The sequence below is a fragment of the Sciurus vulgaris genome, assembly GCF_902686455.1.
Source record: "Sciurus vulgaris genome assembly, chromosome: 17".
Lineage (NCBI taxonomy): Eukaryota > Metazoa > Chordata > Mammalia > Rodentia > Sciuridae > Sciurus > Sciurus vulgaris.
In genome coordinates, this window is record NC_136478.1 from 39391966 (window position 1) to 39418624 (window position 26659).

At 47.2% G+C, this 26659-nt stretch overlaps 1 protein-coding gene across 10 annotated transcripts in view; it reads left to right on the forward strand.

Annotated features, from left to right (window-relative positions):
• Positions 1–7416: 7416 nt before the first annotated feature.
• The window catches only part of ZNF536 (zinc finger protein 536), a 431821-nt gene continuing 412578 nt past the window's right edge, over positions 7417–26659 (forward strand). For 2 of the 10 annotated variants that reach the window (XM_079117611.1, XM_079117617.1), the window contains exon 1: positions 8488–8715. The gene's annotated coding sequence lies outside the window, so the exon portion shown is untranslated. Of the gene's footprint in view, positions 7960–8487; positions 8716–11072; positions 11768–11797; positions 11970–12025; positions 12180–26659 lie in introns of those variants that run through there. The other 8 variants (XM_079117608.1, XM_079117618.1, XM_079117609.1 and 5 more) reach the window with 6 other exon arrangements.

Sequence of the window (26659 nt, forward strand, 5' to 3'; positions counted from 1 at the left end):
GCAGAAGCTGGCAGGAGACTAGGGAATCTTGTAGCAGAGTTCCTGAGTGGGTCATGGGCAAAGATAACTCAGAGCAGTAGCTGGCAGGAGAGTAGGGAATCTTGGAGCAGAGTTCCTCAGGGGGTCATGGGCAGGGGGTGTGGACTCCGTGCCAGCGATGACCACATTCACTAATACTGGCTGGCTCTGCCCTTTCCTGATGCACAGCCTATCTAAAAAACTAAAGCAAAGAGACACATTGTTTCCTTGGAGGGCAAGAAGGTTCTGTTCTTCCTCTCCTGGAGAATGAGAGATATTCCTGGGGTTCTTCATTGCTGAAAGGGTGAATCTGGGGACAATAGGAACCTGTTAAAAGTTTCACAACCATCAGAATGAGGTCAACCTATTCGCAACAAATGTGACTGCCTAAGGGTTAACATCTTTCAGAGGGTCTGTAAGAAAAGCCCTCCATCCCTCATAACAGGCAAAAGGCTGGAAAAGACATGAGTGGGAGAAGGACAAGTTTGGGAGCTTTTTTTGGAAAGAAAGTTGGCAATGCCCATCAGGAGCCTCCAAAACCCTGTAACTATTGACCCAGTCATTCCACTCAACAGCTGATCCTCAGCAAATGAACAGAGATGCAAACACAGGTTCACCATGAAAATGCTCACTATGATAAATTTAAGGGAACAAAAAGATTAGAAACAATTTAGATGCTCCAAAATAAAAGATTGTTTAAATAAATTATGTTGCATCCATTTGATGGAACATTATGTAGCCATAAAACCATGTTTTCAAAGAATATTTAATGAAGTTGGGAAATACCTTGTGCTCCAAGGTTAGAGAACAGAAGCAGGACACAAAATTGTTTACACAAAATGATTCTAAGTTTGTAAAAATTTGATACACACAGAAATATGTGCAGAAGGAAAACACAAAAGGCTATGGGGTGAGATGAAAAGAGGTGTAATAATTTTTATATATGTCTATGTTTTCTGGTTATTCTTTAAGAGTTACTTTACATTAGAAAAATAATAATTTTTAAAGGTTTCGGTTGATTTCTAAAAGTGACAACATATTCTTAGCAATGCTGTGTGTTCATGTTTGCAAGAATGAATGTATTCATTCATTCATTCAATTAGTTATAAAGGTAAAGTTCTTAAAACAGTGCCTGGAACATAGTAAGAATTGTTTATGTGTTAGGTATGATTTACTAATTTCTTAATTAGTTGCATCAATATTTCCCAATGGTATTGTGCCAGGGACTGGGCTAGACCTGGAATCTAATTATAAACCAAGTTTTGGGTCTGCCACTTTGGAACGAACCTTTAAGCCTTGAGGAGAAAGATGTCTTCCACAAGCAAAGACTTAGCATCCTGAAAGAACAACTGCAGCCAAGGGAGGTCTGCGGATTAGTACCCTCCAAACTGGAGGAGGCTGGTTAAGTTAGGATGGATATAATTATATCTCAAATATTCAAATGAATTAATTTTTCCTCCTTCACCAGCATGGGTTCAGATTATACCCTTAGACACCAAAACCCCAGTCTATTCTGCCAGTAGACTTTTCCATGCACTGGCTGCAGGGCACTCTAGAGGATTCTGGAGCACTCATGGGAACTAGAGCAGGTGCAGGTACAGATACAGCCTTCCAGAGACTCTTCAGGATTCAAGCTCATCCTTCTTAGCCATCATGCCCATTTCCCCCATGCAGCACCATTTAATTCAACAATGCCCCTCTCTGAGCATGGTACCATCAACAGATGTCCTTTGGCCTGCCGCAAGTCTTCTCTTTCTATTTTCCCCAAATTCATGAGACTCAAGTCAATTGAGGTCTTTGGTGGAATCAGGATTTAAAACAAAGTCCCTGTGGAGATGATTCTTCCCAGGCCTCTGGCCCACCATCCACCCAAGGTCCTCTGTCTGTGCCCTGTGCAGGCCCAGGGAAAAGTTCTGTGTCACAGGGCTCTCAGGTAGTGGCCAGAGTCAAGGGAACTGTTTTCCCCTAATTTTGTCATTTTTATCTGATTCCTAGGTGCTTTCTTGCAGGGAAATGCTCTCTGGAGGTGACAAGGTTATGTTTATCCAGCTGAACCATGGAAATCAACCTCAATGATTCTGCTTGATCTGTGTGGACTGGGTGGCTCCTATGAGCCAAAGTCCTTTTCTGAAAAACTTTATTTTCTCAACGTTTGGTCCCTTTTGTTTCTGGTGACAATCTTTGTACCTTCATGTTAAAATCCAGGTTGACAATTGGACCTTTGGAAAAGGGGGGGATCAGGTGGTGGTGGCTATGTGCTACATGGTGGACACATCTGCAGCATAAGAAGGGAGTATTAAAGCCATGGATATCTTAGGAAAGTTCTTTAATCCAACCTGAAGTTGCATTTCATAACTTGATACTTTGCTTCCACTTCTCAATGATTCCCCACATTTAGTTGATTGTGGGCTGTTTAACTGACTTCCTCTCTGTAGGTAAATGAAACACAGGTCATGGTCTAAATTGAAAGGCCACTAGCCTGGTGGCTTTTCCCCCAAAAGTGACTCAAAATTGATTTTGGCTGTGGAACTACAGAGCCCACAGGTGATGCTCCAGTGTGTTCCCAGGATGTTTCAGGGCCAACTTTGCAAAAGAACAGAATATAGAGGTGGTATGATATCCAACAGTGCTCAGAACATTTTCTTGACCTTTGATTAACTTAACACAAAGCCATCACAAGAACACCCTGGTTGGCCCTGCTTAAAAATAAAGCCTGATGTGGGAAAAGTAGAATTATAAATAAATTATCATTTACTGGTTATTTTTGCACCTGACCATTCCCTTTACAAAAGACATCAAATGTTGAGATGCCTTAAATAATTAGCTCTCTCAGTTCAGAAAATAGATTCAATATACAAAAATTCAATTTATAAACCTTGTTCCTGAAGCTGAGATAAAATGCAAAGCAAGGCACACCTGTGGCTTTAAGAAAATTCTGGCAAGTTCTTTGACTGCTCCTTCAGTAGGAAGAGCTACAGGGACCATGCTCTGCTTTTCCAACCCTTGTTCCAGCCTTTTTGTTGAGCTTTATAGTCCCTGGCCCAAGTGTTCCTTGTTCTTGTCAGGTGCTAAATATATCAGGGCTCATTCTGTAACAAGGGGCAGAAAACCCAATGCAAACTGAATTAAATTAAAGGAAATTTATCTGCTTGCAAAACAGGTGTAGAGGTAGATCTGGCTTCAGATATGGCTGGATTTAGTCCTTATACATGGCAAGCAGGACCCTCCTCCATTTCTGCACTGCCATTGGCCATGCTGGCACCAGTCTCTTGGCTTTTGCAAGCTCCCAGTTCTGATCTCTGTGAGGGGATGGAGACTACAGTCTTTCAGAGGTTCGACCTCTCCACTAGCACCTATTAAAAAACAAAACCAAAAGAAAACCAAAAAAATTTCCCCAAACCAAACAAACCCAGATCCACTCTGTTGGATCAGCCTAGGTCACATATCTATTCCTGAACCAATCAGAGTCCAGAGAGATGTGATGCACTGATTGCTAAATCCGCCTCTCCGATACCCTCAGGGTGGGAAAGGAAAGGACAGGGTCTTCTTTTGGAAGAAAGCATTTTTTTAGCCAAGACAAGAAAAAAAAAGTTACTATGCTGACCTGTCTCTGCAGGGAAATTTCAAAGAGGAGTATGACATATCTCCTCTCCTCTCCTCTCCTCTCCTCTCCTCTCCTCTCCTCTTCTCTCCTCTCCTCTCTTCTCTTGCCTTCTCTTCTTTTTCTCTTTTATTTCTTTTTAAGTTGTGTGACAGCTACATTCTATCTTTAAAGGGTGTGCTTAAAAAGGAATGCTGGCAAGGGGTGGCAGGGTGGGGAGAGATAAAGGTTGTCTCTGGACCAATAGTGAAGGGCAGAATAGCCAAATACTTCCGATACTCCAGTTTCTTCTTACTTAGGAATCACTTTCCATCTCTATGGGCAGCTCCCACTGAACCCTGCTCTTAGGGGAGTCTCTGGAAGGCCCTGAGGTGCCTTTGGCGCTGCTCCTCAGCCTCACTGAAGACAGACACATGACTTCAGCAGCAGAGAAAACCCCTTATCCAAGACCAGGAAGCCTCGTTGTTGAAGCCCAGGCAGGCTTCCCCTGAGTGAAGGAGAGTTACCTCTTTGGAAGGGACAGCCTTCTGGGCCACCTGAAATTGGGAAAGCAAAGATTCCCTGTGAGAAGCCTAGTGTGACCCTACAGACATCCAGACCAATTCCCCACCTGACACATGGGCTTCTACAGATCTCCTGATATCTGGTCTTCTGGAAGAAGGTGGCCATCACCTTCCCAAATCACTGGCTCTGAGGGATCAGAGGGGCCTTATAGTTGGTTGGCAGCCATCTTTTTATAGACAGGAACACTGAGGTGGGGGTACCTGGCCCATTTCTTCACAAGCATCATGGCCCACCTTTCCACTCAGAACCAAAGAATCCCTGTTGGGACGTCTTCTCTTTTGCTTCACAGTTTTGGTCACAGGGAATGGCCATCTCATTAGCTAGTTTTAAGTCTGACTACTGGGGCAGGGGGTGGTGGTGGCAGACTTACAAGGAGCGTAGAGAGCGAAGAGAAAAGAAGAGCAATATACAAACAAAAGTGAAATGAGGGCTGTTGGAATAGGAAGTGCAACTCCGAAGTTATGGTTTGGGAACACTTTATGAATTACTGTCACTTTTCAGAATGGAATGACGGAGGTCAGAACAAACCTATTGGTGTGCCAATCCCCTTGAGGCATCAGGTGCCTATAACAAGGTGCTGATGCAGCTTCTTCTGGTCTTGTTTCTGAGTTGACCCAGGAGTCTCCCAAGAACTGATTTCATCACCTTGATTTTTACCCACAGACACTACCCACCTAACTCCTCTGCCCAGGCTTCCAATTACTTGCACCAGTTTCAAGAAATTGAAGGGTTGGAGCTACCTTGAAAATATTGCAGGTATGAGAGGACCTGCTCAGAGTCCCCTGGGTGGGGAGTGGCTGCACAGAGCGACAGCTGTGAGGTTGGTGAGTGCAGGACTCCTGGATGTGGGAATTGGTCAGGCCCATGGGAGCCCCTGCCCAAAACTCATTCACTTGTTGCAGTTTGGCTAGTCTGGGCAAGAACAGTGAGAAATACTCTGGAGTTTGAGAAGAAGTAGAAGGAACCAGTGCCAGGCAGGTCAGGCATAGGGGAAGAAGGTTGGGCCATCGAGATTGATGAGGAAAAGCACCTGCTAGCTACAAATTGGGGAAGTGTCCTCAGAACACAGTGGGGTTCCTAGGTGGGGAAGTCAGGGGGGAACTTCCCTGCTTTAGTGGGATGAAGGCAGGGGTCATGTTTTTGGTCGCTTTACCCACATTGTTCAGTGCCCTCCACCCTCAACCTTGATTCCCAAGTGCAGCAAGCATGGCCCAAGAGGTCTCCCTGCTGGGCTCCGTACCTCAGGACCAAGTCTTGTAGGAGTGAAAAACACACCGACGCCGACAGGGGGCGCCGATGAACCCCAAGCCCGGATCAGTGGACTGTACTCTGGAGGGGGGGCTCGGTCCCCAAGTTGTAGTGGGTAGTCGGTTTCCCAGCGGGTCCTGGCCCACTATGCTGCCCAAAATGTCAGCGGTTTGAGAGTCACCAGCTGAGGATCCCGCTGCCTGGAGCGCGGCCTTCCCAAGACACACAGACCTCAAGAGCCGCAGGCGTCGGGGGCCTCCCATCCTGGAAGGGGGGCCCCCCTCCCCCCTCCACGCAGCTCGGGTGCATACCACCGAGGGTGGTGCGGTCCCAGGATGATGATGGAACTCAGTCCCGCCTCCATGTCTTCCATGGCTTAGGCGGGGTTGGCGGCGGGAGGGTTAAAATGAGGCTGCCACCCCCATTCTGTCGGGGAGAAAGTGCCTTTTCTCCAAGTCCATATGGCCACTTCCTTTCGACCTGCTCGGCCCTGCTCGCCTCTTTGTCCGAGCTGTCACTTATAAAGAATCACTTGACTTACAATAACAGGTTCAAAAGACGACAGAGTATAATCAGTTGATCCACGAAGAATTGAAATAAAGAACACCCCACTGCTCTGGCTATCATTCCCATAGAGAGTGATATCATCGATGTGATTGCGGTGATAATTTCTGTACAAGAAAAAAAAAAAAAACCTTGTATTTTGGAATTTGTTCAAGAAGAATTTCAGACACATCAGATTAGAAAATGCGGACTGAATTGCTAAACTTTGCGGGGGTAGGAAGGGGATTAAAGAAATCAATGTGGAGATTTGTGCGGACTTTAAGAATCTCCTAGAACTAGGCTGTTTGGGCGAAAGCTATCCTTTCTCCACTTCCCAAATCTATGACAGTCAGAGAGAGAGAGAGGGGAGAGAGAGAGAAAGAGAGAGAGACAGAGAGAGAGAGAGAGAGAGAGAGAGAGAGAGAGAGAGAGAGAGAGAGAGAGAGAGAGAGAGAGGAGAGAAAGAGGAGAGAGAAGAGAAGAGAAGAGAAGAGAAGAGAAGAGAAGAGAAGAGAAGAGAAGAGAAGAGAAGAGAAGAGAAGAGAAGAGAAGAGAGAAGAGGAGAGAGGAGAGAGGAGAGAGGAGAGAGAGTCCGCTCTGGGTTATTAGGACAGGCTTTGAGGGTGCGGGCATAATTGACCAGGCCGGGTGCCCACCGATGGCGCACCTGGAAGCTGACCAGGGATGAGGTGCAAGGCCCATGATTGAGGCAGCTGCCATTCGCTGGTGCGGCAGTCCCCAGCCAGCCGACTGCCGTGTTGCTCCTCCCTGCACGAACTTTCCCGTGCCTTGGCCCACTCTTGGATTGGTTTTGCAACTAAGTAGCTCCTTCCCCTGGAGCAGGTGGTGATGGGGAGGCTGTGAATGCTTACTCTCCATCTTAGCTTTTGATGTATTGTGGTGCCCTGGTTAAAACTCCGCCAGTCATGTTGGGGGAAACTCAGTTCATAGAGGCTGGAACAAGTCTTACCTGAATCCGTGATTTCAGTGTTCCTGTGGCTGAGCATTTTGAATAATCAATCTGTCTCCATCGCTTTTTAATCCTGCACAACACAGGCCTCCCCCCTCCCTCCTATCTCCTTCTATATTTGTCAACTCTTTAGGATTTTGTCTTTCTGCTATTAACATGCCTAATGTCACATGCAAGATTTTCTTTAAAACAAGCTGCTCATTGGTGTATCTGGATACTTCTTTTATTATTATTACTGAATCTTTTTTTTTTTTTTTTTTTTTTTTTACCCATAATGACACCAGGATCATTATATAATCCCATAACAAAGAGGCTTTTGAGGCACCAGCTTTTGTCAACTCTAGGACAGAGAATCCATAATTGCATTATTCAGCTTTTTTCCCCTTCTTTCCCCCCCTTCCTTGCTTCACAGAAATCCAAGCTCACGCACCATTCAAATCTCCACCTTGTTACCTCCGCTTATATTATTTACCAAAACGTTCGCCTTGAGGACCAGCCTTGCAAAGTTGCCTTTAAAAAGTTATTTTGTTTGATAATTAAGTCCTGGAGCCCACCGCGTGATGATTATTCTGGACCCATAAGGCAGAGAACCTGCGTGACGTTTTTCTCGAAGTTTAATTACCGTATGCTAATTTCCTTGCCTACTACGTGATTAATTAAAATCATATTTTCATAATCATTTGGCACTAGTATTGTTTTAGAATTATCATGATCTCCTAAATAGTGTCTGTAAATAAAGTCGCCTCTAATGGCAGGCGCGGGAGGCGAGGCTGAGGACCTCTCCGTGTTTGTATCGCGGCGATTGGCAACATAACTGCCTTATTTACATTAAATACGCCACAAGGTTACAGCGCGGATCAACGTCATTTGATCGCTGATGACTCCCTTAAACGCCCGGGCTGTGACTGATTCTCCGCGTCCCGCTGTCCACCGAGATTCACCCGGGAGTTTTTTTTTTTTTTTTTTTTTTTTTTCCCCCAGAAAAGAAACAGACTTTAAATAGTTTCAGAAGCAGGTAAGAATTACGCTTTTTCCTCTCCCCTTTTCCGTCTCTCTCTCCTCTCCCTCCGTGGCAATCTTTCTCTCCCTCTCGGCTGGATAAAAAATTCTTTAGTCAAAGGCAGGAATGCAAAGTAGTGACAAGCGAAGGGGCTGATATATGTCTCAGTAACGAGTCTGACAATCAGAATGTAGCTCTTGGAGAATAGATAGATTTTAATAAGTGTGTTTACATGAGCTCAAGGTCAGAAGCAAGCTGCGCTGTGTTAAATGGTTTCTTAGTTGCTAGACAGAGAGAAAAAATGGACGATCACACACCATTCTTTGTAGATTATTATATCAAGGGTTCAGTCTCTGGCTCATCAAAGCTAAATGCCGCAAGACCTATCTAGTTGCTGTGAATTATGCCAGGGCGACAATGGAGAGCGTTTTTAATGGTACAATGCATTTCACCTACCAGATAGGGGGAGGCCGAGCCGGGGATGGGGATGTCTGCTGGGGCTGGGTGATGAGTATCAATGAACGGGGCGATTCTGAAAAGAGGCTGATGAAAATCGAGCCTGCCCTGCCCCGGCTGGGCTGGGAACAGTTCGCAGGGCTCTGCCGAGTGGGCGAGCGAGGCGCGCGAGCTGGGCGCCCGTCCCCCCTCAGCCCCGGAAAATGATCAAGTCAATCATGTGGACATGTTTCATTATTCATTGAACACAATCTTTTACAACGCTCCGTTTACGTGCCCGAGTTTGCTCCCGATGCCCGCGTTTCAATGTTTAAGGTAAGGAAAACAAAGGTGGGGGGGTGGATCGCGGGGCGCGGCGCGGTGGGGGGGCACCCGGGGGCGCGGCGGGTGGGGGGGACCGCCCTGGCGTCCGGTAGGTGGCAAAGTGAGTTTGGACTCTTGGCGTGGCCCCCCATCCCCTCCCCCTCCCCATCTCGGCGAGGCCTGCCGCCCGGTTCCTTCTCGCCCCATCGCGATTAAAAAATACGGTCTAATTAAATATCCGTGGCTGTGACGTTGGCAAGAGAAGCTGTCAGCGGGGGTAAAAAGAGGAGGAAAACCGAGAAAGCGGCGGCGGCCGGGCATCGAATGGCGCTAGAGAACTTCGGCGGCGAGCGGGACCAGCGCCCGGGCTGCCGCCTCCCCCGCCCGCGGTCCCGGGACCGTTACTTTGAAAAGGAGTCTCAGGGTCTCGCGCCCGGCGCGCGAGAGGGACCCCAGGTTCAGCTTGGGCCCCGGCCCGCGCCCCCAGCCCGCGCGCGGCCGGCAAGCGGCTCAAAGGCCCCCCGGAAACTTTCAAAAGGGTTAGGGGGTGGGGGGAACTCGTAAGGGGAGGGGGAGTCTGGGGACGCGGAAACTTCTGCTCAAGTGACTTTCCCCATTTTCTCCTCTGCCTGGAACTGGGGCTCCCCTTGCTCCCCCCTTTTTTTCGCCGCCTTTCGCTGTGAGATTCTGACCCCTTCGCCTAGGAGAGAGAGGGTAATTTGTAATCTTTTTTTTTTTTTTTTTAATCAAAGTTAGCTGATGCTTACAGTGTATCAAACTTGCCGGAGCCGAGGGCCTCTGAGACCTGCCATTTTGTGTTTTCACCGGCCTCCAGTGCCCCGGGAGCCCGGCGAGGCCGAGGCCCGGGCCGAGGTGCCAGGGTCCGAACCCGCGACCCCAGGAAAGGCCATGGCGCCTGCAAGAGCAGGCGGCGCCGGTAGCACCTGCCCCAGATCGCCGCGGCCCTGGGGGCAGGCGGGGGCCAGAGACAAAATAAATAAATAAATAAGTAACAGGTTATGGAGGGAACTGAGCCGACCAGTCCTGGGCTGTAGAAATGAGGCCAATCAGAGTGAGGAAGTGTGGGCGTGGGGGGCTCTGGAAGGCGGGGGAGAGGGAGGGGTTGGGGGGGGCGTCTGGGAACAGTGCAATTTAGGGGAACGCACCCCCGGCCCAAACGTATGACTGGGGCGAGAATAATCGTTGCTTATAAGCCTTTCTGTTTGCTTCAAGACATTATTTTTTTGAAAATGAATTAAGGAAAACAGTCGTAGGCGGGACTCGGGATGTATTTTAGGCAAAAATAAAATAAAATAAAAATAAGGGGGGGCTTTTCTTTGATGAGTAGGAAAGTGTCCAGATCTCGACGCGCCCATCTGTTGCAGTTTTGCAGATAATTTAAAATATAGATATCTCCGTATAGATGGACGTATGAGAAGTGAGGGAAGGTGGAAACGCAGGCGCGGAGAAGTTGGGGGGGCGAGAAAAGGGGTTTGGGGGAGAGAGGGAGAGAGAGAGAAAAGAGGATGAGAGAGCACGAGAGCGCATTGTGTCCCCCTCCCCCTTAAATCTTCTCAGGAAACTCCTGCAGGGCTTTCTTTGGGGACAGGTGGAAAGTTAAATTCCCCCCACTTCCCTTTTCCACTTTGTATTGTGAGTCGTTCTTACTGTAGCCTTTTGGCGAACACACACACAATCCCCGAGTTAGGTAGAGAACTGGATTGATGGGAGCGTGGAGGGTTGGGGTTTGCGGGGGCGGTCGTAAGAGGCTGGGGGCCACGGAGGAGCAGGGCGGGGTCCCAACCCCGCGTGCCAGTTGCAGCGGTGGCCGGGTTTTGTTTGCTGGATATTGTTATGTCTAACGGGTGCCTTGCAGGAGACGTGATTTGTCAGCCGCCTTAGTTTTCACTTTAGCGGAAAATACGGCGACTGCGCGCTGTGCTGGCCTGCGGGGCTTGGGCGCCCGGTGCGTCTGGGGCCACTGGCGTGCGCGCGGGTGGGAGCGGGCGGCCGGCCGGCGGGGCTTGGGCTAGGGGCGAGCGTGCCGGGCGGGGTGAGTGCGCGCGCGGGGCCGGCCTGCGGTTGCTCCTGCGCCTTCTCCCGGCAGCCGCTGCCGCCGTCGCCGCTGTGCAGTTTAGCAGAAATCCGACAGGGGCCGCGTTTGCTGAGCGCATCCGGCCGCCGGGCAGCCCAAGCGGGCCGCCGGGCCCGGCTGGTCGGTGTAGATCCTGGGAGGGGGTTGAGGGGGGGAGCAGACGGGGAGGGGCGCGGGAAGCGTTCTTGGTCGGAGTGAGCGCCGCCCCTCTCCTCTGGTGTCCTCTGTGTCCCCGGCGAGTTGGGTAGTTCCGCGCTCCCGGGCCTTGGCGCCCCCGTCCCCAGTCAGGGCTTAGGTGAACTTGGGGTGGGGTGTGCGTGCGCGCGTGTGTGTGTGTGCGTGCGTGTATATGTGTGTGAAGGGGGAGGTTAGACTGGGAACGCACTGCTTTTTCTCTCCCCTCCCCAGTTTGTTATTAGCAACTGGATTTTTACTTTAAGACCGGCTTTGCTCACTGCTGAGGTTGGGAGGGGGGGCGATCTTTTCCCATCACTCACATCTTTGTTCATTGTTCACTGAGTGGAAGGCAGGCGACTTAAAAAGACGAAAGAGAGGAAAAAGGAAGGGAGGGAAAGAGAAAAAAAGAGGGGGAAGCAAGAACAGGGAAGGAGGAGAGGCGTGGGGTAGCGGGCCCCCGACCCCGCTGGGGTCGGGTTTGATAGTGAAATAGTAAACCCACGCACGGAGGGTCGCCGGGAAAGTGGACATTACCGCTTTAATTAACTTCGAGATGCTCCGGCGGCGGGACCTGGCGTAGCCGTGACGCGCCCCCATAAATCTGCCCGGCCCGGGGCTGCTCCGAGAACTCGTACAGTAGCAGCGTCAGATCCAACGCGCGCCTCCCAGTCCGGAGTCCATTTGCATAATTGGATTTTTTTTTTTTTTTTTGCCTCCTTCTTCCTCCCTGAAACTTGTTTGAAAACCCAAGTGAAAACCGCGACGACCTGCACACTCAAAAGCAAGTGCCAAGTAAGTGCCCTGCGGTGGCCTCAGTGCGCCCCGAGGTTAGCGCGCAAAGCCGGCGAGCGAGGTGCCGGGAGCGGCGCGCTGCCTGGCCGGCCTCTGGTGAGAGCGGCTAGCCGGCGGGAGGACTGCATCTGTGGGCTCCCGAGCTGCCCGACTGGCTGCTCGCAGAACTTTTTCCCCCCTGTCTCCCGACTTTTCGGGCCAGGTGAGGTGTTTGGGTCACGCGTGTACCTGTAGCGAGATTGGAGAGACGATCTTTTTGAACGCTGTGGAGTTGGGCATCTCCAGTAAGGGGCGGGTAGTCAGTCCCAGCCGCCGCGGTTGAGGGCTGAACTGCGAGCGAGCGGGGCTGGCTGCTCGTCGCGCCGCGCCGCGGATGCAGCTTATCGCCAAATGCCTTCCCCATTATTCTAAGGTTTGTGTCTCCGTGTGTGTGTGCGTGTGTGCGTGTGTGTGTTTGTACGCGCGCGCGCGTTTGTGTCAATGTTCGACTGTGCTTTAAAAGGAAGAAAAGCAACCAAAACAAGAGCAGAAAGGGCTTTCCCTTAGCTTGACCCCCCTTCCCCTAGCGACATCTATTTCTATTGCTTGAAGGAGAGAGTGCAGAGCTTCTTTTCTGAAGACAGGGTCACCGATAGATTGACAATTCTCTTGGAAACGCCATAAATTCTACAGCAAAGATGTAGCTGCATTCATAAAATGCCAGCTTTTGCCTGATGAGGAAAGTGGCTTTACAGTCTCTCGAATTATTAAAAATACATAATATATTATTATTATTTATAGTGTGCAGAACATGAAAGTCGATTGCTATGGGGGAAGATTGTAACCCCAGTTCCTGTTTGCTGGGCTAGCTTGGGAACTTGCTGGGGGCTGGGCCCACCACCCTGCCTGGAAGGGCCCAGGGACTCAGCTTTCAGCTAAGGGAGTCGCAGGGGGGCGCCCCCAGCAGCCCTCTGGCCTCTGCTCAGAGAGAGCCTAGGGCTTCAGGCTGCTTTAGTTATGATGTCATTCTGATAGCTGAGTGCAAATGTCTCCTGATTCCACCATTAACCGCCTGGCTGATTTGCTTGGTAATGATAGCACTGACGTCCAGCTCCCTGACAAATGCAGGACCAGCGAGCCCTAGGAATTAACTTTTCCCCCCAGGAGGAGGGAGCCAGCTGCCAGAAGTATCACCACCCAGGCCCTGCCTTTGGACTTTCTCTGCCTCGTCTAGACACTGATGTGGATGACAGGCCCCTGGACTGAGGGATCTCTGTTTTTGCAAAGTTTGGAGAACTTTTAGAACGCTTTGGTTTCCAGAACATCCTTAATCTAGTAAAAGTGGAATCCAGTTGTCACCAGGCATTTGTGTCTGAGGGATAGCCAGGACCCGGGTCTCTCTGCAGCCATTGCATGGAAGAAGGAATTGTGACATTTGCCTCCTACCTTCAGTCCATTAACTGTGACTTTATGTTAATATGACTGCAAGTAAACCGGATTTAGTGTTGATTTTTAAATAGTGTACAATGATTTAAGATTTCTTTTGATTTACTGTTCAAATGAAATTTGCATAAATGTGATGAAAATGAACTTAACATCTGGGCATATGAAAAAAGGTTAGTACCTCATATGTCATCTGCAGAGAAAGTCTTTAAAATGCTTTCACCCTAAACTGGGTTCGGGGAAACAGTTCCTGGAGACATAAATGGTAATTATGAAAAACCTGGAGAAAACGCTTTCAATAAATTTGCATTCTCTTGGACCAGTGCTCTGAAAACCCATCTTGTTCTATGCCTGGAGTGCTTAAGTTCTGAGCAGGCTTGAGATCCTCACAACTCAGCAACTTAACTGCTGGCCGGGGCTGTCTTCACGGAAGACTTAGAGCAGTCATGCTGCATTGGTCCAAGCCAGAGGCCAATAGTCCCCATTATGGGAGAGGACAGGGAGGTGGCCAGGAGGTGCAGCCCTACTAATCACAATTGCCCATCGGGTATTGAAGGCCCTGCTGAGATGTGGAATCTTTGCCTGCTGAGCTAATAAGGTTGTCTGCCCTGCCTTAGGTAACCAAAGAAATTGTCCTCAGCTCAGACCTATAAAATCCACAAGCCCATTCAAGTAAACTGTGAATTGCATCTTACTTTTTGAGCAAGACAAACTTATATCTGGCGTCAGGAAATCAGTTAAGCAGTCTTCCCCAAATGTGGTTGCCTTTTGCTCAAAAGTTGGCTATGAATGGCACAGGTGTTTTTAAAGTGCCTTGAATGGAGGGGGAAAAGATAGCAATGATGCTCATGAGAATATAGATGAACTTATTTTTTTAAAGGAGAATATCATAAAAGAAGAAAGCAAATAGATTTATTTTTCTAGTTTGAATGAGGACAATTATAGCTTTTTAACGTCTTTGGATTTAGTGTTTTTAATAAGCCTTTTAAGTAAGCTGAAATATCGGCTTGCATTTTGTTCTCAACATTATTTAAAATGAGACTTGATGCAAATTTACAAACAGAAGTGAGTTTTCTGTAGGTCAACTTTTGTCCATGCTGAAGATAAAGCACCACCACCCCCTGTCCACATCTCTCGGGCTGTGAAGGCTGTATTTTGGCTTCTGAAGGCAAGGTACAGGTTCAGTCACCCTGGAGATGCCTCTGCTAGTAGGAGCTTGTGAGTCAAAGGGCTTCTTCTGTGATCACACACCTGTTCTGCACACAGGCATGGCCTGCCTTGTCTGGCTATGGCTATGGCTGATGCTGCGGAGGGACTGGAGGAAAGGAGCAGATCCTCAGGGAGGTGGGGAGTGGAGGGCTCTGCCAAGCTGGCTATCTGGACTCACCTGTGTGGGTTATTTATTTATTTATTTATTTTTGGTTGGTTGGTTGGTTTTGGTACTGGGGATTGAACCCAGGGGCATTTTACACTGGGTTACATCCCCAGCCTCTTTTATCTTTTGTATGTGAGACTAAGTTTCACTGAGTTGCTGAGGGTCTTACTAAATTGCTGAGACTGGCCTCAAACTTGTGATCCTTCGGTCTCAGCCTCCTGAGTAACTGAGATTACAGGCATGTGCCACCACATCTGGCTCACCTGTGTATTTTGTGTGTTCCCAGTGGGGAGATGTTGGGAGGGAGGCCTTTTGCCAAAGGTCTTTCAACTCTGGTCTACTGTGATGTCCTCCTTGGTAGCACTGAGTGTCTTAAGAGGAGTAAAGGGATAATGTGGGGAGTCAGAATGATTTAAGCCAGGAAGTGGCCCCGCTGGTCACAGTTGTGATGACAGGGTGTGTGTGTGTGTGTGTGTGTGTGTGTGTGTGTGTGTATGAGCATGCATGTGCTGGGGGAAGGTGCTGTCCACTAGAAGCACCTGCTCTGTGATGATTTCCTTTCACCCACTATTATACTATCCAGGAGATATTAGTGAGTTTGCAAGTGGTCCTGTGAGGTGGAGGGATGGGTGTGGAAATAAGTGGAAGCAATCAGAAAGTGCAAGGAAACATATGTTCTTAGGGTGTGGACCCTGGGCAATATATGCCATCTTTCTTTAGATCCCATTTATTGTGTGTTTCTACATGAAGGCAGATATGGATGGAAGTCACTGCAGGAAGGTGGGCTGTACAGCATGCCACCCGCCTAGGGCCCCAGCAGTACCTGGGTGGGGGTGGGTCCTTCTTTAGCCAGTGCACGCCATCCGAAGGCTTGTGTGAATTGCCTGCCCTGGGGTTGCATTGTGCAGGCATAGGGCTGGTTTCAGCTGTCTCCAATGTCTGCTTGAGCATTCCCACCACCTTTCACTTTTAAAAGTTATTGTAATCTTTGGTGTTTATTTTATATTTCAATAACTACAAAGAGTAGCAAGTACTTGACTTTTCACACACTCTGGACCCGCTGTAGATGACTCTGGAAATGATGTGTATCCATTTTCCCTAAGAGGCAAGATTCAGATTAGGGTGAAGCCTTGGGTAGAACTTGCCCTAATAACCTGGGTGTCTTTGCTACAGACCAGGCTATTCCAGACATTTCCCTCTTGTGGGGATCTGCCCTGCACATTGTAGGATGTTTGGCAGCGCCACTGACCTCTACCACATGCCAGCAGCACCCCCTCCCCAGTTATGACAATCAAAAATGTCTGAAGACATTTCCATGTATCTCTTGGGAGAGAGGCAATTAGGCTCGTTTCCCATACTTTTCATGAGCCAGACCCATGTAAAGGGGGGAAGATATATCAGCTTCAGTAACCCCCTCAGGGAGTTTGCAGGCTAGTAGGGTGGCACACATGTCCCAGTGCTACTTATAAAACCAGGAGGTTGAGCCCAGCACCAAATGGGGGCAGACCTAAAGGTTCTGTGAGGAAGGAGAACTTCCACAGTGGGGGAACAAATGGGTGGGAGGTATTTGTCTGGAGCAAAGGACTCTGATTTTTCTTCTTCTTTCTTTCTTTCTTACTCTCTCTCTCTCTCTCTCTCTCTTTCCTTCCTTCCTTCCTTCCTTCCTTCCTTCCTTCCTTCCTTCCTTCCTTCCTTCCTTCCTTCCTTCCTTCCTTCCTTCCTTCCTTCCTCTCTCTCTCTCTCTCTCTCTCTCTCTCTCTCTTTCTTTCTTTTTTTTGACAGAACTGGGGATGGATCCCAGAGCTTCACACTAGGCAAGCTCTGTCACTGAAATACCCCTCCAGCTCCTCGGATTTTTAAAATGTTGATTAGATCCTAAAAATGGCCCTGGGTTGGGAACTGTGTCTTTGGGCCCCTGATGGTGACATGTAAACCAAAGTGACAGTTCTCAGGATGCAGATAGTCATGGAAGGGAGGGCACTGAGTGCTTTACAACTTCCTATGAGGACAGGTACCATATTTGTCCTGAATTTAGGGAGGGAAACTGAGGCAATGAGTGGGGTAGGTGGAAAGTGCAAGATGAGCCTCCACCCCTCCTGCATACTCAACCCCTCTACTGCTGCTGGCCCATGTTCAGCTGCTTTCCTACCCCTGGGACTAGCACTGAGCAGGCAGAGAAGATCCTGGGGACCCAAGCAAGCCCTCTGAGGCGTGCTGGAGCCTCCAGGTGGGTGGGGGCAGGAAGCTAATGCAGATGCTTCCACGGCATTAAGAGATGCAGGAAGGAAAACCAGTTTATAAGGTCTCCCCCTCCTCTACCTGCCTATTCTCAGTCTGTGGCTTTACAATGAGAAAATTAAGTGCCGTTTTGACACAGGAAAAATGATCACCGTAGGCTTGAGCTGACATTAACCTGAAAGTTTTCTATCAAGGCATTACGGCTTTGATTACCTGAGTCGTGTTTAGTTGGGTCTTTGATTACCGAGGTGGGCTTGTCTCTGGGGAATGTGTTCCTGCCCCTCCCTCTCCCTGCTGGCTCTGGATGCTGCTCTGCCAGCTCTACCTTGCTTCATACCATACCTCAGCCTTTCCATCGGTTGGGACCATCAGCCCCCTTCCCATTTACTTTTTTAGCCTTTTTGTCACTTCCTTACTAAATTACACACTCACACACACACACACATATGCATAGTTCTATTTGGGTTGTAAAAGCCAACTCATAAATTCCCTAAAAATTGAGATTAATCACAGAATTGCCCATTCAGCCTTAATTATAATGATGTTCTCACGTGCATTTCTGAGGCGCCCATGTAATTCCCATAGATATGAGTGGGATTTCGGTTCATGGAAGTGCTAGATGGTAAGGGCCTCAGAGGTTTGTGTTAATTCAGTGGACATGTCTGCCCCTCGTGTCCAGGCACCTGTGTGTGGGGGAGGGTCTAGGGTACTTTTTTGTAGATGTGCAGAGGTGGCCACAAGATCAACACCTGTGGTGGCCACTGGTGGATGCTCGCCCCTTGCCAGGTGCCGAATTCTTCAGTTTGGGAGTATTCTCTTGTTTAGGCCATTTAACAAGCCAGAGAAGGGCATCCCTTAGTGCAGCTTCTCAGTGGGCAAACTGACTGGTGTGACAACTTGTTGTAGCCACACGGCAGTGGCAGGGCCTGGCAGGGATTTGAAGCCAGCTGCGTGGGCCTGGGAGGCTCATGACCCTCACCTCGTTTGCACCCCTACCTTCCTGTATGATGCTACAAACTGGGAACAGAAATCATCCTTCCAAATGATACTAACTCACCTTTAAAGTTAAAAATGTAAACTGGAACTCGTCGCTTCCAGAACATATGCATTGTTGTAAATTTGTTTGCAGGAGGGAGAAAATATTTGGAAACCCTGCATGAGTTTAAATACTCACTCTAGAGATAGTCAACAGATCACAGATCACATAGATGTTATATATAAAAGGTAATCTCTTTGGACAGTTCGATGTTTCATTTTGTCTCTCAAAATACCTAGGGACAGTTAACCCTTATTGATTAGGAGAAAAAGTAACACAAGGAATCCTTTGGGTTCTTTTTTCTAAAATGTTAATTCTCCCTAAAAATCTATTACAGTCCAATCAGGCAAAGCCTTCCAAATTATGAAGGAAAGGTCGTCATTTATATGAACCTACCAAAGGGGGTAGGAAGTCTTATTGAAATTACAGCTAAAGTGCTTTATAATTATTTTGCTTCCTCGGCCTGGGCTCCCAGTTTGGGGGTTTGTAATCTGTCGGTGCCAAGTGGCTGTTCCGGCAGTCTTAAATCTGCACGGAGCAGAGAGCGACTCGCTGATGGAACATGGCCGGATCTGCTAATTAAACTCAGTGCAGGATTTCTTAGCATCTGAGAAACTTTATTCACTAACGCTTCCACCCGAAAGAGGGTCAGCGCTGGTGGGTGGCGGTCCCTCCCTGGTAGCGTAAGAAGAGTTCAAAAGGTGGAAAAGTGCTAGTGTGGGAATGTGGGGAGGGAGAAAAGCGGCCACATGCCGACATGAAAGGATTTAATCTGCGCAGCCGAATCCTCCTCTGATCCAGGAGGGCCGCCTCTGTGCTGGCCTCGGCAAAGCCACTCACTCTCCCCGAGTCCTGCCGGGCACTCACGACTTGGAGCTCAAGAGTGGTCTGAAGCTCCTGCCTGGAGTTGCATGCACCATTTCTTAAGCAAAAAGCCAGACGCTCCGTCTGCGATTTTTTTTTTTTTTCTGAGATCATTGACTTGACAACTTAATATTTTCTGTGTGTTTTTTAATGTTTTGTTTTGTTTTGTTACAGTCCCTGCCCCCATTTCCTCCTTATCTGCTCTCTCACTCTTTGCATAGTCCCTCATTCTCAAAGTATTTTGAAAAAGCTTTTGTTAAAGTTTGAGGGCGGCGGTGGGGGGCTGGAGGGGGCGTGCATTGCCATTTTAGTTCCATTTAAAATTCCCATCTAGCATATTTTGGAGGCCAAAGAAATAGTACAGAGAAGCTGCCACGGATATTTGCATCATCTAAAAATGTATTGATGAAGCCTGTAAGATAGCAATTTTCTCCTTTAATAACTACTGTCACCCCAAGGAAGACACAGTGGTCTTCTGAGTATGTGACAAATGATGGGCTCGGCCGGGGCCTGGTCATCTACTTGGCATTTCCCATGACAGTGCCCTGTGATGTAACGGATGGTGATCTGGCCTGTCTTTTGGAGGGGGATGTGCATGCCGTGCCTGTTGGCATGTTTATTCTCTAGCGATGACTGTCTGGTGAGGTCAAGTAATATATTCCAGATATTAGGGTACAGAGTATCTTCAAAACCCTCTCGGAGGAACTGGTTGCGTTTTGACATCCTGCCCTTTTATCTCACTGATACCAGCAACTTGATCCTCACATTTTCCCTCCTGTCTCAAAAGGTTGACAAGAACTAGATCCTTGTGTGAGGTGGGTTTTTTTTTTTTTTTTTTTTTTTTTTTTCAGACACTGCCTGGTGGAAAATACCAGGCCCATGTGTGGATCTTGGGGACAACAGGGGTCTATTGTTAAGAAAACTTTTTCTCCTTTTGCATGATAATATTACTCAGATAAAAATCACGGTAATTTTTGTGTGTGATCTCCAAATACCACCTTCAATAAAATAATTTGTTCATTGATCTAAAGAATGAGTGGTTTCCAGCTGCTTCCTTCCTCAGAATAGACTTTTGAGTTGGAATCTGTCTCTTTGACTCCTGTCTGGTGGAGGTTGGCTTCCTGTGGAGGTCATTGTGAAGGGGCCAGGTGGCCTGGGGAGACTGGGGACAGAGTGCTTACTTCTGGAGGAACTGGAGGGCTTAGCAGAATCCAATGCGAAATGCCAATATGATAATTTGTACTTAAGTGTGCAGATATTTGTGCTCCCTGATCTCTGTCTTGGAGGCAGGCAAGTCAGACTTTTGCTGGACTGGTGGGGTAAGGCAACCCTCCTTTTATTAATCTCAATCATCAATAATCAATGGTTAGTCTTTAGATTGGTACAGGGAAACTTTACCCAATTTTCTACTTACTGTGTCATTGCTCCCAAAAATGGAGAGTCTAAAGAAGGGTTCTTTGTGTGCATTTTATTTTCTAATAAAATTTTTTTTGTAAGGGTCACATAGTACACGTGTGTTGCTCAATATATCAATATCTACACGTGAATTTTTTGCATAATTCAATTTTTAGGGATAGTCCTTCTTTCATTCCACAATTGAGATACTTGTTTCATTGAGCTGGAAACATCGAGTTTGTAAATGAGGAAGAGCTTGAAGCATGTTTGCTTTGTTGTGTTTTGTTCTTAGGCAGAGTCTCACCATAATAGAGCACTCAGGACCAGTCAGACAGGACTGAGTTCGACACCCGCCTTTGCCACTTACAAGCCGTTTGTGAGCTAGGCATTTTTATCTCTAGTCCTCAGTTTTCTCATCGGTGGGATTGGAATAATTCTTCCTGACTCATAAAAGTCTCTTTCCTGCATTGGAAGAAAAAATGATTAATGAAGGAGCCCAGGGACCAGCTATTCAAGGACTAGCCAGCTACCATTATTACTCTATATTTTGTTGAATATTTTAGAAATGCAGCCCACACCCAAAGCTGTGTGTGCCAATCATTTGCAGAGCTGCTGGAGAGGTCTCTTTGCTCCTTTGTTGCCTTGGCTGGTCTTTGGAGTTATTCACCTGGGGATCAATAAGTATCGGCGCATTGATTTCTTATGTTTCTGAAGATGCATTTTAAAGGGTCGGCTGAGTTCATGGAGGAGTCTGGGGTGGGGGTGGGGTCTAAGTCTTCACTAAACAAGCATTCTCGCTCCAGTCCATATTAGCACATGGTCCCCCCATATGTGCACACATCACACATGCTCACACTTACATGTACATAGGCCACACACATGCATACATGTATGTACTTACATACACAGGCATGGGGACTGGCCTTGCATCCATGTCCATGTACATGAACACCATTCTGTTTGCTGGAATCCCGGTGGGAACATGATGTCCTTTTCTTCCATCTTTTCCCTGGAAGCAAAGGCAAAGGCCCCCAAGAAGGTGTTGTCATTCATTCATTCATTCGAAAAACTATCCAGTGCCTTTGTGTCCTAAGTAGGTTTAATGCTTGGAGCAGGAACAAAACCACCATAGGTCTGCTGTCTCAGACCAACAACAGAATGAAGAGAGTGATGATCTCTTGAGTTTTGGTTCCAAATGCACACACTCCACACACACACTCACACACTCACACAAGGGACTTACCTACTTTATATCCTGGTGTGTATATTCACATGTTGATTTCAGGAGAACTAACACTTAAGTGTGAAGTATTAAATTAATGAGTTAAAACTAACCATTTCATTCAAGACAAGTCACCCAAGTGAGAGGCAGGGAGTTGAACCCTACTTTCTTCTGCAGAGGACAAGGTGGAAGTCCAGGACGGTTTTTCCCAGGACGAATTTTCCCAGTGGTTCCCAAATCTGTGACAAAAGGACAGTGTCAGCCTCCATGGGACAGTGGGGAATACCCTAGTGATGCTGTGATAAGAAGCAAGATCCCATCTTCCTGGGGTATATTTGAAACCAAGATCAAGTCCTGTAAATAAACCTCTAAAATTTATTGGGTGCTTATTAGGTTGGTGGCCTTGGGTTTTAAAATGCAAGGTATCATTTAACTTAATCCTTAGAACACTCTCTGCCTTTTGATTGAATGAGGGAGGCTTATCCACATGGTGTGACTTGCCCAAGGTCAAGCTGCTGGTAGGTGGCAAGGCAGGGCTCTCTCTGCATGGAACCTGTGCTGTGATGTGTGGCTGCACATGCCTTTGGGAAGGGGGCTCTGGGCTCCTGCCTGCAGCTTCTCTGCAGATGGAGTTTCCGGGAACAGAGACAGTTGGAGAGCCAGGGTTCCGAGGCAGACACGCTGGTGTTAGCTGCAGAGGTTCCGCCGTGCTCTCCCCTCGGGCCCTAAAGAGGGAGATCTGAGCACAGGAGTCATTTCCCTCCTTAAAATGCTTTTAAATCAAAGGCCTGGGAATAAGAGTGAAGACCAACATCCCCTACCCTATAGGTATCTCTTCCTTTTCCCAGAGTGTCCCTGCCTTTCTGGTCCTTACCTTAATTCCTGCTCTTCTCTCCAGCCTCGTTTCACATCCTTCCTGCTCCGTGAAGCTGTGCGTGAACATCTACCTGCCCCTGCAAAACAGCCCAGCCAGGAAGCTGCGTGAGGCAAGGCCTCCCGGAAGCCTGTCCCTCGTCCGCTTCCACCCTGGGGGTTTAGGAGTGAATCTTCTCTAGGCTTTCGCAGGGGACACCAGAGCAGTGGTTCCTGGCCTTTTTCTTACCTGTCATCAGTGAGGTATTATTCCAAGCAAGGCACAAAGGGTCGACATGGGTCATGTCGTAGGGGTTCCTTGGGACTGACTCTAATGGGCTGCTGCTCAGCCTCTGGAGCCTAAGGGGACAGCATCTCTTCAGGAAAGTGAGTTAGAAGGTCCAGGCCATCTGAGCCCCTGTAGGACCTCCCCACTGTTTCCCAGGGCAGCCCCTGGCTGAACGCTGGTCTGCCAGGGAGGGGGCCCGGGGTGGCATTGCAGACAGTGCTGACTGCAGCAGCCTGACTTTTCTGGGGCCTGCTTATGAACAGCTCCAGAGGCTGGACGATCCCCCAAGCAGCTGGGATGGACAGCCAGGCTCTGAGAAGGAAGCACTGTTAGCAGGTGATGCAACAAGTAGGCTTCATGGATCTTCTTGTGAGGTACTAGGTACTAAGTGAAGGGTACTAGGTACTAAGGGAAAAGTACTAGGTACTTAGGCCTCAGTGTTTAACTGGTGTTCATTGAATAAATCAACAGGGAGTGAGGAGCACAGCCTTTGGTGGGGAAGAGACAGGAGCATGGCAGTGGGAGGTGGTCTGGGAACTGTGCTTTGGGAAGAACACTATTTTGGGCAAGTTGTACATGAATGGCTTGGCGGTGGCTCATTCTTTTGATGTTGCACCAACATTTGGAACCATTCTGAATCTTGGGGCTATGACAGTAAATGAACACATAAAAATTTGTGTTCTCATGGAGCTTACATTCTGCTGGACAGAGAGTGATAATAAATAATAATTAAAATAACATGTCAGATTCTGATGTTGTTATAGGGAAAAATGCAGCAGGTAAAGGGGATACAGCATGATGGGAGGTGTAGGGGTAGCTGTGATGTTAAGTAGGGAGGGAAGGGGACCTCTCTGAGAAAGTGGCATAAGCACAGACCTCGTGGTGAACGTCTGGAAAGAGCATTATAGGCTACAAGAACAGTAAGTACAAAGGCCCTGAGGCAGGATTGTATTTGGTGTTACCAGGAAACAGCAGAGGCTGCTGTGTGACTAGAGTGAGAGAGGTTGGAGTGTGAGTAGCATGAGCAGAGCCCATGGAGGCCTGGTTTCCTATCACACTTGTCTTTCCATATCACTCTTGTCATGTCACCATAATCCACAGATATTTACTAAGCAGCTACTGTGTGCCAAGCACTGTGTTATACACTAAGGACACGGATGGACCTGACATCTATGGTTCCTGCTGCTCTAGGAAGAGAGCTAGAAGTATACTTATCATTCCAACTGTGACCATGAAGACTATGAAGGACAAGAACAGAGGGTTGTGGGGAGACCTCTTCTTCAATTAGAAGGTTAATGGCATCTTTATAGAGGACAACTAAGGGTAAGAACTCAGCAAATCAGAGTAGGGAAGAATTCCAGGCAGAGGAATGACATGTGCAAAGGCCCTGAGGTTGAAGCCATCTTGGTGGTTTGGGAGAAGAAGGGAGGCCAGGGTGTTTTCAGCTCTCCCAAGAAGAGTGTAGTCCTTCTTTGCATGGGGACGGGGGTGTTCTCTGGTTGGAGCTGCTCCCTCAATCTAAGAGCACAGCCTGTGAAGGGGCATCCATTGGCCACTGTGGTCTTCTTTGCCTCCTGCCATCCAAGGAAAGATATTGATCTTTCTTCCAAGTGGTCCTTCTCTCTTGTCCTCATTCTGTGATGCCTGGCTCCTCACTGCCTTTTGTCTCCCACCCCGATCCTGAGGGGGTGTCTCTGTCTACACAGTTTCTCTGTGCTCTGTTTATGCAGTCATGCACCACACAATGACATTTTGGTTAAGGCAGATCACATATATGATGGTGGTCCCAAAAGATTATAAGAGAGCTGAAATATTCTATCACCCAGCGACGCTGTAGCTGCTATAACGTTGTACCACCATACGTGACTCACACCTCGGTGGTGACATTGCTGCAAACATTCAAATGGCGCTGCCAGGCCTGTGACATTAGGTAGCATGTGCGATTACGTACAGTACCTGATATTGATAATGATAATAAAAGGCTCATTGGGTTACGTATTCACTACACCACAATTTCATCATTAATTCGGCACGTACTCCAACTTACATAAAAGCATTGTCTGTTAAACAGTATGCCACGTCTCTTGCTGCATGGAGAGGCCACGTGGGGGGGCTGGGGCTATGGCTCAGTGGTAGCACTTGCCTGGCATGTGTGAGGCACTGGGTTCAATTCTCAGCACCACATAGAAATAAATAAACAAAATAAAGGTCTGTTAACAACTAAAAAATATTTTTTTTTTAAAAAAGAGGCCATGTACGGTGCCTGGCCTATGCCACCTATGTCCACGGAATCTGCTTCCTGATGTCTGTGCAGGGCCTTCACCTAACACACACTTCTCAGAGTGCATCCTTGTGGACAGGCTCATGACTATGCTTGGTTGTGCTTCCTGCAGCCCTGGAGGCCAGGGATTGAGTCTGAGTTTTGCAGCAGCACCTCGGGGGTCCGTTTCTTGCCTGGGCATGGCTGCAGTGGTCCCCTGTGCTCTCTGCCAACCCTTCCATCCCTGTTGCCATTGTGCTGAGCATGGCTGTACAAGTGGGGTTCCTGCCTGCAGAGGCCTCTTTAGCTCTGCCGTATTCAGGCGTTCTGGACTTGGGAAGAAGTCCTCACCTCTCTTCCCCTCAGACTCCATGAGGCCCGAATGCCTGACCCTTTAGGACAAGTTGGCAGGAGAACTAGATCCTGATTCCTGTCTCCTGCAGGCCTAAACAGGACACTCTAACGTAGAACTTGCGAGTACATCTCATGCCTTCTGATTTATCACTTAAATTATGACAATGGTAGCTTTTAAATTTAATTTTATTTTTATCAGAAAATGAAATGTGTCCTGGCTCTTTGGAAACTGAACTTTTTCTTCATCATTTGGTTTTAAATGGTTAAGTAAATTTCATTAAATAACTATAAACATTCCAAATCCTCCTGCATACATACCATATTTCACATCATTGTAACTTAGATGCAAAATATTAAAATGTAAATGACTCAATAGAAAAATTATGGAAACAAATGCATGACTTTTATTACACTTTCAGAAAAGTTGCTTAAATATTTCCCCTTCCTTAGCAAAAAAATCTATGAGGAATTAAAAAAGTAGTTAAGGGCACTATAAAAATAATCCTTATGAATAAAGGAACAGACTTTGGTAAACTGTTTTCCCCCTGATTTTATCTCTTTAATTCTGTGAATTTATTCGGTTATGTTGATTATTGTCCACTCATTAATTTGACTATCACAAAGTAAGATATATTAAACCAAATGTAATCATTTTAACTTTTAATCATTAGTTGGAGTGGTAATTTTACCCAAGTATTTAATATAGATCTAAATTTATAGTCATGGTATTAGGAAATTTGAACCAACAGTTCTTCTTTTTCCTCTTTAGAAATATTTCAGTCTGTAGTAAAAATTGTCTGGAAAACATTTGGTATTTTATTTTAGTCTCTATCACAAATTTCCATGTGATTGTTCTATAATAATCTTGAAAAGTGACACAAGGTTCTTTTCCCATAATAAACAGCAACTAATGTAATAATAACAAATGATAATGCTAATGAAAAAATTATATTTTTTTCCCAACTTAGAGAAGAGTGCCAACAATAGGTAGGATAAAATAAAATCAATATTTTGACAGTGCTCTATTATGTCTGGCTCATTAATTTGGAGACGACTTCTCTGTTCAATCCTAAATCACCAAGTGTCAACAAATAGTAGTTTTAACGTCTACTCTCATTCCGATGCATTTAATGCTTTGCAAGTTATTTTTGGAGGAAAATGATTTTTGATTCGGCAGATGTATAGAGATTGCATTGTGTAGGTTTTTGTCTTGGGGAACAATGGAAAACTTTTGCCATTGCAATTTGTATTCAAGAGATTGTTCATTTCAAATTCCGGTTCAGCACAATACTATATAGTTTTTCATATCTATATAGTTACATATATGAACATACATGCGTGTATATGTGTATATGTTAGTGTAACACCTATGTGTGTGCACACACTCTTAGAAACCATATTCATTCATTTTCATTTTTACCCAAAGTTTCACTTAGCTTCCTCTTCTTTTCAAAGAATCTAGTTTTTGATTTCCGAGTACCGATTGTCAGTTGATTAAGGTCAATGCCAGCACTTATTCAGGCTCCTATTGACTGGGACCACGTGATATAAGTGATTGATCCACCTTAGACATGGAATTGCTAAT